The sequence below is a fragment of the Apium graveolens genome, chromosome 10 (genome assembly GCF_009905375.1).
Source record: "Apium graveolens cultivar Ventura chromosome 10, ASM990537v1, whole genome shotgun sequence".
Classification (NCBI taxonomy): Eukaryota; Viridiplantae; Streptophyta; class Magnoliopsida; order Apiales; family Apiaceae; genus Apium; species Apium graveolens.
Window position 1 is genome coordinate 140,949,270 of NC_133656.1, and position 8,329 is coordinate 140,957,598.

At 37.4% G+C, this 8,329-nt stretch overlaps 1 long non-coding RNA gene across 1 annotated transcript; it reads right to left on the reverse strand.

Moving 5' to 3' along the window:
* Positions 1-5,394: 5,394 nt before the first annotated feature.
* On the reverse strand, positions 5,395-7,660 carry LOC141688858 (uncharacterized). The gene is made up of 2 exons (XR_012562176.1): positions 7,525-7,660; positions 5,395-5,473 (listed from the first exon to the last, which is right to left on the reverse strand). It is a non-coding gene; the product is annotated as an uncharacterized LOC141688858 (long non-coding RNA).
* Positions 7,661-8,329: the final 669 nt, after the last annotated feature.

An 8,329-nucleotide genomic window follows, 5' to 3' on the forward strand; every position in this document is an offset into this window, starting at 1 on the left:
CGAGGTAACTTTGAAGTCGTATAGCAAGAATCACATAGATGTCGTAGTAAGGAATAAGGATGGTGTCGATTTTAGAGTGACTGGCTTATATGGGGAACCTGATAGAAGTAAACGAGATGAAACTTGGAGGCTAATTCGTACGTTGTCAAGTCACAGTGCTTTGCCTTGGTGTTTAATAGGGGATATGAACAACGTTATGTCTCAGGCAGATAAGCAGGGTGGTAGGCCGTATCCACATCAGTTGATTCAGGGATTCAGAAATGTTGTCGAGGATTGTCACCTGCATGACATGGAACTGGTTGGCTATCCATTTACATGGGAGAGAGGATCAGGAACAGCTGACTTAATAGAGGTTAGGCTTGATCGTGCATTGGTTTCTGCTGATTTTATGAGTAAGTTTCCAGAGGCAAAGCTTTTTAACTTAGAAATATCAACTTCGGACCATTGTCCCATCCTTCTTGAGCTTCATACATTAAAAGTTGATTTTCAAGTTAAGCGGTTCAGATTTGAAAATGCTTGGTTACGAGAGCCTATGTGCCAACAAATAGTAGAGGAAGTCTGGAGTAGTGGCATGAGTCGTTCTTTCTATGAAAAGTTGGAGCAATGTTCTGAGATTCTTTCCAGTTGGGGTAAAGATATAACAGGAAGCTTTAAGAACAGAATTCACCAATGCAAGAGGACAATTAAAGCTTTAAAAGGTAGACGTGATGACTATTCTTTGGCAATGATTAAAGAGGAGCAGAAAAAGCTATCTGAGATCTATACGCAGCAAGAAATTTTTTGGCGACAGAGATCAAAACAGTTGTGGCTCAGAGAGGGTGATAGTAATAGTAAGTTTTTTCATGCTTCTATGAAGAATAGGCGTGTCCTTAATCACATCAGGAGTCTGAAAAACAATGAAAGTCAGGATGTTCAGTGGAATAGTGGTTTGGAGGAAGTCATAACAGGATATTTCTCGAAGTTATTTCAAACTTCTAATACAGAATGGACTGAAGTAGTTCAAGGTATCGAGAGAAAGATAACTGATGCTCAAAATGTCATGCTATTGAGCCCAGTGACAGAAACTGAAGTGAAGCAAGCATTGTTTCACATGCACCCAGACAAGAGCCCAGGACCAGACGGCATGACACCCGGATTCTATCAAAAATTCTGGAAAACTCTTAGTGCAGATGTGGTAGCTGTTGTCAAGAATTTCTTTGACACTGGTATCATTGACAAGAATCTCATAGCAACCAACATTGCTCTAATTCCTAAGAAGAAAAATCCACAGTTCATGACGGACCTTCGTCCAATTTCTCTCTGCAATGTGCTTTATAAAATCATCTCTAAGGTCTTGGCAAATCGTCTCAAAGAAATTATAGATGCAATTATTTCAGACACTCAAAGCGCTTTCATTCCGGGCCGTTTAATTTCTGATAATATCATGATTGCGCATGAGTTAATGCACTTCATGAAAAGAAAGACCACAGGAAAGCAGGGATGGATGGCATTAAAAATAGACATGAGCAAGGCTTATGATCGTGTTGAATGGGACTTTTTGGCAGCGGTTTTGACAAAAATGGGATTTGATCAGAGAGTGGTGAACATGTACATGGCTTGCATATCATCAGTGTATTATCAAATTGCTCATGCTGGTAAAGTGTTTGGTTCTGTTATGCCCTCTCGAGGTATTAGACAGGGGGATCCCCTCTCTTCTTACCTTTTTTTGATTTGCATTGAAGGTCTTACATCTCTTATTCGTAGCTATGAGAGGAGAGGGCTTTTGCAGGGTATTAAAGTTGCTCGGTCAGCGCCTCCCATTTCACACATGTTTTTTGCAGATGATTGTTATATCTTTTGTAAAGCGGATGTGGAGTGTGTAAGTAGGGTGCAGGAAATGCTTCATATTTTTGAACAGGCTTCAGGTCAACAAATTAACATTGACAAATCTTCTGTCATTTTCAGTCGGAATGTTGGCAATGCGCTTAAAAGTAGCCTGTGTCAGCAGCTGAGTTTTAAGGAGGCGGATGGAAATAGCTTGTATTTGGGTTTACCAAGCTTTTTGCACAAGAAAAAAACGGTAGATTTTGGCTATATTAAGGAGAAGATGCAGGAGAAGTTGCAGGGCTGGGATAAAAAGAAATTATCTAGAGGTGGAAAGGAGGTATTAATCAAGTCTACTGCTCAATCCCTTCCTAATTACACAATGAGTGTCTTTCTTATTCCTATCGACACTTGTAAGGAGTTAGAGAGATCTATGTGTAAATTCTGGTGGAACACGAATCCTGCTAAGCAAAAATCCATTCACTGGATGTCATGGGATAGGATGAGTGCAAGAAAGAGTGAGGGTGGTATGGGATTTCGAAACGTTCGGGATTTTAATATAGCCTTGCTAGGGAAGCAAATTTGGAGATTTTTAGTTCATCCAGATAAGTTGGTATCAAGACTTTTTAAAGCCAGGTATTATCCTTCTGAATCGATCTTAACAGCCAAGCTTGGTAGTAACCCAAGCTACATTTGGAGGAGTGTGTTAGAAGCCCAAGACTTGGTCAAGCGAGGAGTTTCTTGTCGAATAGGGGGAGGTCATTCTGTGTTCATAGAGGGTACTCCATGGTTACCAGAGGCTAATGATCCATATATTCATACTGTCTCTGAATCGTTGATCAATCAAACAGTATCTTCGCTTATGATAACAGGTATCAAGCAGTGGGATGTCGACCTTATTCATGATATATTTGATGACAGAGATTCTAATCTCATCCTATCTATCCCCTTGGGTGACGATAATGAGGATAACTGGTTTTGGAGACATGAGAAGCTGGGGGTTTATTCAGTGAAAAGTGCCTATATAACGCTGCAGTCTGATAGAAGAAGAAATTTGGACAACTCGGGCTTTTGGAGGAAACTGTGGAATCTAAAAATCCCACCAAAAGTGAAGAATTTTTTTTGGAGATCAGTTAACAATTGTTTACCCACTAAAGATCTCCTTCGTATTAAGCAAGTTCGTGTTAATAGCATTTGTCCGGTTTGTAATGAGGATGCAGAGTCTATTTTGCATTCATTGGTGACATGCTCATTTGTAGAAAATTGCAGGACTGCAGCAGCACTTCCCAGTATTACAGGTGCATTTCAATCGTTTGGAAATTGGTTGCAGCTAGTGTTTGATCAATGTAATGGTCCTTCAATCATAAACTCAGTTATGCTGTGCTGGATGGTGTGGAAGAACCGGAATGACTTAGTGTGGTCTCAGAAATGTTTGACAGCTTCAGAGGTAGTTCAGTCAGCTTTGTCCGTACTTAACCAATGGCAATTCGTCCAAGATAGAACTTTTGACATCTCTTTAGGACATGTGTTTCCTGAAGACAGTATAGTTTCTTGGCAAGCTCCAGTGTTTAACAAGGTTAAGATCAATACTGATGCGGCACTCTTTAGCAACACAAACAGGTACAGCCATGCTCAAGTTGTACGAGATCACAGAGGAGAACTGATTGAAGCAATGTCTAAGTGTTACCAGGGTATGGTTAGTCCGGAAGCAGCTGAGGCAATGGGGATCCGTGAGGCATTAAGCTGGGTCAAACAGAAGCAACACCGTGATGTTCTGGTGGAGACGGACTGCCTGGTGGTGGTTCAATGGATTCGGAGTTCGTATGTCACACTCTCTTATGTTGGTAGGTTGGTAGACGAGTGTAGACAGCTTCTTGTGGAGTTGCAGGAAAAAAACGTGATGTTAAGATTTGTTAAACGATCTGCGAATAGCGTAGCTCATTATCTAGCGAGTTATAGCTCTTCTCTAGCTGATCGTAAGTGGGAAAAGGAAAATGTCCATCCGGAATTCCTTTCCGTTCTATGTAATGATTTGAAGTAATAAAAGTTTCCTTCTTTTCGGCAAAAAAAAAAAAATTTGTTCTGGTGAGCATTTGATTCCACCTTAAACATTAGTTATTCGAGAATTGTCTTTTCATTATTTTACTAACCAGTCATCTGTAATTGTGGTCCTCTTTGACTACCTTTGCCGTGAACTTGGGATTAGTACAACTAAACCACAAAACCTAAAATAATACTTCCTCCGGTCTAGCCGGTTCTATATCTTTATTATTTATACGTATTTTGAAATTTTTATAAAATATAGTTTAAAATATTTTCTTTAACAAAAATTTAAATATAAAATTTATTCAGAAAAAAATTAAAAAATATTGTACAGCTATACTTTAAATGAGAATTGAAAAATGTGTCAAAAATAATGTATAAAATTTAATGGGACATATGAAGTACTAGGTAACCAAATTGGTGTTTTTAAAGTTAATTAGAAGGCATGAAAAGCATGATTAGTGCTTATCTCCATGATTAAATTTCGTACGACGAGTATTTGTTTATAAATAATCACATAAAGTTAAAGACGGTCAAAATTTGATTATTTGAAAGAAATATGTATAAAATAGTGAAAAAGAGAAGGAAAAGTGGATGAAGTAACGAGACTCGTTGATTTTTAATGTATAAAAGTGAGATAGTGGAATAAAAGTAGTGTGAAAAGGAAGAAAAAGTGGAGAAATAAGAGCACCCATTAATTATTTTTGGTAAGTTTTGAAATATAAAAAAATGAATGAGACATCAAAAAATGAAAATATAAAAAAATGAAAAAGACAGAGCAAGTATATGATATGATAAAAAAATAATAAATATATAAATAATACACCGCGTTATTTTTGATTAATGGATGACTCAACGCTTTTGATCACGACAGTGGCAAAAGTGTAGTACACTGTGTTTTACTCATCTGTCAATAGGCCGAACATTTCAACTAAAATTGATTATAGGCCGGCCGGTTGATGTATTCAACTCAGCAAGGACTTTGAGCTCGCATGCATATTCCAGCATTCTATTTGTTTTCTTTTGTACTCACAACTCACAAGTTACAACCGAGGTTATGAAAATCCTAAATCAGTTGTATTAGGAGCTTCGAAACTTGTTTTCGATGGGTCATAATATTTAACACGTTTTAATTTATGAGATCATATATATGTACATGATAATTATATTTTATTATAATTTTTTTTATCAATTAATCATGTTGATCCCACCATATAATTTCATTTTAGTCTAACTGCAAGCGAAACTGGTCATTTCTTTGTCATATAAGCATTTAGGGGATATTTTAGGAAACAATTCATGATACTTGACGTTTTTCATAAACTCGAATGCATCAATAAATTCCCATATATTTAATTACAACTAATTTTGTTAGTATCCGATGTTCAAATCTATATATTTGGTTAATTTTTCGAATTCAACAATTGTTACGACACTTGTAGCAAATAAAAGAAAGAAAAAGGGTACTAATATAACTTAGCATCATATACTGATTTTCCAAAATCGAGTGTAGTACTTGCGGGTTCTGTTTCATCCAAAAGCTCAACCTTGTAATTTGCACCAAAAATTGACACACAGCTCAAATCAGTCCACAAGTACACTGTTCAATTCATGATCAACTTACAAACTGTATCACCAAAAACAACAAATCTCGAATCAATGATCGGAGTAAATAAAATCACTGTGAAATGGCAATGGTAAATTCCACAAATTAGTGATTAGAAAATATCAAGAATTTCCAAGATTTTAGTATTACAAAGAGGACAATTCCCTCTTTTTACCCAAAGCTCCCTCGAACACAACCTACAAAATGTATGCCCACATGGTATAAAGGCTGATCCTTTATCCCTGACCATGCATACACAACAACCACCACCATTCATTTCTCCGGCACCACCACCACCACCACCCTCCACGTCTCCGTCGTCCTCCGCCACCTCATCCTCGACTATAAATTCCGTCTCGAACCCCATTTCCATTTCACTCTCCAATAATGCCATCAATGACAACCTTGCCGGACCTTCTTCTCCACCCTCCTCCGCCACCACCACCGCCGTATTCTCCGGCGTGACGTCATTTCCCGGCCCCACCATTTCTCTGCTCTGGCCAATTCTACTCAAATTCTCCTGCATTTCACCCCTGCCCATGATCATCCTATTATTCAATATTGTATTGTTCATCACAACGTCGGATATAAGCATGCGGCTTGCCGAGCACCAGGCGGAGCCGCCACGCCGGAGCCGGAGCTTCTCCTTAAAACCCTTCCATTTCTTCTTGTTTTTTCCTCCGGAATCTTGCCGTAAAACATCGAGTAGCGTCGGATAATCTTTGTCAGCGTTGATCACTGAGCCTAGTGTTTGGCCGGAAACGAAATTCCGGCCATGATCATCGCCGGAATCTTCTTCTTGTCTTAAACGTAGTAATTCACCTAGGTGGTTTGATGGGCCATTTCTATTTCCCATTATAACAACAACAAGAACAAAAATATGCAAGAAATGCTACAAATATTTATTACCTCGAAAAATTTCAGCAACTATCGAATTATTTGTTAGTTACGAAATTTTTCCAACTAATTTCAATTCTTGATTTTGCATGTATGTATAAGAGTGTGTAGATTTTTTACAAGAAGAAAAATATGAGGAGCATGAGCATTGGATGCTTATAACAGATTGACTTTTTCTTTTTGCTTTTTGTCTGGGAGAGTCTATGCAATGAAACTAGAAATAATTATGAGGGGTGAGAGAGAAAAGACAAGTTATAAATTTGCTAAAGGAAAAAAGAGCAGTGGGGTTGGATAAGGTGGGAAAAGAGATTTGTTTATGTGGTCGGCTAAAATATGAGAGAAAATTAATCTTTTAGCGTGACAAGTGACAACTCATCGATGATGACTTGGCTGGTTGATGGCTCCTTTGTGCCAGGTAAGCGCTGATGCTACATTTGATTGGATATTGATTTGGGAGGCTTGGTAAAAAACCTTCATCAGTTTTTGGTGTTTGAGCAAAGAACACTGGTCCTAAATATTAATTCCCAAATAATCTTGCAATTAACGCAATAAATATTGTAAAATCTCCCATAATATAACTTGATAAAAGTGTTTGATTTCGAGATTTTTAAATTATGGAAGCTTAAGAATCCTAACTAGTAGCCGAGAGAGGGCAGTCTTTAGAAGTAACGGGTTGTAGGAAAGCCGCGCCGATCTGATCTATTCTCCCTAGACGAAACTTCGATCTCAAATAGAAAAAAGTTCTTCAAAATAGCAAAAAAGAAAAAGGTTCTTCATTTCGGTACAGAAAGGAAGATACTGACAATTAATGGTGAATGAGATGGAATTGATTTATATAAAATGTTTTGATTTTAGATCTTCTGTTGTGTAGAAACAGAAGAGCAAGCTCAAGTTTAACAAAGCTTCTCAAATTAGCAATGGAGCAGGTCTCAAATCATTATAATTATTCACCAATCAAGACTCAACAACTACGCCAACTAATTAATCGAGATAATTGCATAGAAAGGGAATCAGAAAGTATGCATCAGCCTTGAAGAATGTTGTATGTTGATAACACACAAGTAAAAGGAAGAACATGTCAACAACATCATACATTGTTTTTGACAGATAGATATTGTTGTTGATTTAAATGAAACATAAAGAAAATAAAACAACCTCCAAATAGTTCTTCATACCTTTAAGCTACTTCATCTGATATTATTTGTTCCAACGGCCAAAGAACCGTGACAATGATCCTGATCTTTATCGCAAATGAAGAGCAAGCAGAGCACGACTCATGATCAGAGATTTGCACTACGCTTAGGTCGCATTTCTATACCAGCACAATGGATACCGCACTTAGGTCTGCCACTTTTCACTTCTTTAATAATTATCTCCAGTTCCCTGTTCTCCCCTTCTTTGTTAAAGTAATCACCTAGCTTCACCTCAAAAGGAATAGGAAATTTATAATCTGAATCTTTTTCCTTCCACTTCTTATAAGGATAATGACATTTGCTTTCAGACTTTGGTATTCGAGGGTCCAAATAAACAGTCTCCTTTGTGATTTCTTCCCCAGGTATTCCAACAACAGCCTCTATGGGCAGGTGAATTCCATAGCGGACTGTAATCCGAGAGTCTAAACTCAAGATAAGCTGTATATGCTGTATTCGGTGACAACTTCAAAGTGCTTATCTTCATATGAATTTCAAGCCAAGCTACATGACCAAGTACTGGATATCCACATTCGCTGTATTTGAACAATTACAACATGATTATGAATTATCATAAACAAAAACTGGTCTCTAACACAGACTAATTCTGTATATTAAAAAAAAGTAACTCTCTTAAATCGACACAGTGAAATGACGAATGTTATTTTTACAGATCGAATGATGTAACAGACCTTAATATTGAATACTTATCAAATCGTAGTATCATTTGTGATGTTACATGTGTGACTTGAGTATGATAAGGAAGATGACATCTGCAATTTTGTTTAGA